Source organism: Sceloporus occidentalis, unplaced genomic scaffold, assembly GCF_023333645.1.
Source record: "Sceloporus occidentalis isolate IW3139 unplaced genomic scaffold, rSceOcc1.0.p SCAF_4, whole genome shotgun sequence".
In the NCBI taxonomy this organism is placed as follows: Eukaryota; Metazoa; Chordata; class Lepidosauria; order Squamata; family Phrynosomatidae; genus Sceloporus; species Sceloporus occidentalis.
In genome coordinates, this window is record NW_028316984.1 from 125,757,749 (window position 1) to 125,759,374 (window position 1,626).

The 1,626-nt window shown below is 38.2% G+C and overlaps 1 non-coding gene across 1 annotated transcript; it reads right to left on the reverse strand.

Moving 5' to 3' along the window:
* Positions 1 to 327: 327 nt before the first annotated feature.
* Positions 328 to 414, reverse strand: TRNAS-UGA (transfer RNA serine (anticodon UGA)). Its single transcript has one exon. It is a non-coding gene; the product is annotated as a tRNA-Ser (tRNA).
* Positions 415 to 1,626: the final 1,212 nt, after the last annotated feature.

Genomic DNA, 1,626 nt, shown 5'->3' on the forward strand with positions numbered 1-1,626 from the left:
AGGAAGTGTGTTCCACTGTCGAACAGCCCTTACTGTCAGGAAGTTCCTCCTAATGTTGAAGTGGAATCTCTTTTTCTACAGCTTGCATCCATTGCTCCGGGTACTAGTCTCTGGAGCAGCAGAAAACAAGCTTGCTCCCTCCTCAATATGACATCCCTTCAAATATTTAAACAGGGCTATCATATCACCTCTTAACCTTCTTTTCTCCAGGCTAAACATACCCAGCTCCCTAAGGCGTTCCTCATAGGGCATGGTTTCCAGACCCTTCACCATTTTAGTCGCCCTCCTTTGGACATGCTCCAGTTTCTCAATGTCCTTTTTGAATTGTGGCACCCAGTAGGATTCGAACCTACGCAGGGAGTCCCCATTGGATTTCAAGTCCAACACCTTAACCACTCGGCCATCACAGCTGCCTCTAATGCACATCTTGTCTGAGCACCTTCTATGCAGAAAATCATGTGTGTGTTTTCTTTGCATGCTTTCTGAACAATAACAAAAAAACACATACATATTGCTGAGCAGATGAATGCTTCTTGAAGCACAAGAGAGTCTTCATGAGGATGCAGTGTTAACTAGTGTTAAAATATGTCTAGTGTGACAGGAGGAAACCATTGTCTCTGTACAACCCATAAACAAGGGACTGGAATTTGTAGATTTATTCAAATTATTATGTTTCCCTTTCCAGTCCTAAACTAAATAGCTCTTTAAATAAAAAGGGGCTTCAATCAAAGGACAGTCTAACAACCTCTCACAAAGATAGTTGTCCTTTTTAAGTAGGACACTTAACCACATAACTGTACAATCCACCGAAACAAAGACGTCTAGCCATATATGACACTCTGGCAGTGGTTTAATAAATCCACCCCAGTCTTCATAAAAGTTTCTAAATACCTGGGGGATGAAATTGTGAAGCACTTGGCCGAATAATGTATGGATTATGTTACATTTGTATGTTAAAAATTGTGTAGGTCTGATGTAAAATAACCAAGGCATTTTGCTCTGATGTACAGCAGTCTTCATAACCAGTCACACAACTTATTCATTAGGTTTACTTATCTATGTGCCTTTTCTTAAATAGAATTTGGAGGGAGCTTCTTGGTAACATTTGATAAGAAAAAAGTTTAAAATAAAAACAATGATCAGTGAGTGGTATATAGTAAGAGCCCTGAGATGTACTAAATAGACTTTTCTCAAAGATTCAGAAATACATTTCCAATAATCCCAAGGACACAGTCAAAAAGGACAGCTCTGATGTTTTCTAAAAGGAAGGGCAGGAGAGTGAATTGTCAGCATTGTGCACCATTCTTTCATCTCTACATTAAATATGCATTGCTTTTACTAGCTGTGTGGTTTCAAAGAATGTTTTGTTGGCTGATTAATCTTTCTTTGTTACCAGAGCATTGGTAGCCATACGTTTCTTGTTGATTAAGTGAATACTGCTTAGTGTAATGGTGTAATGTGTTTTATTAAGATCTGCAGCTCCAGTGATGGACCATTAATTAACAAATCATAAAAATGATCGAACTCTAAGCTTTAATATGATAGTCCAAGGATAAAGTGAGTCTGTGTCTGAGTTGCTGTTGTTGCTGCTGATGGTAATGTTATTGATTTATTTATATTATAATT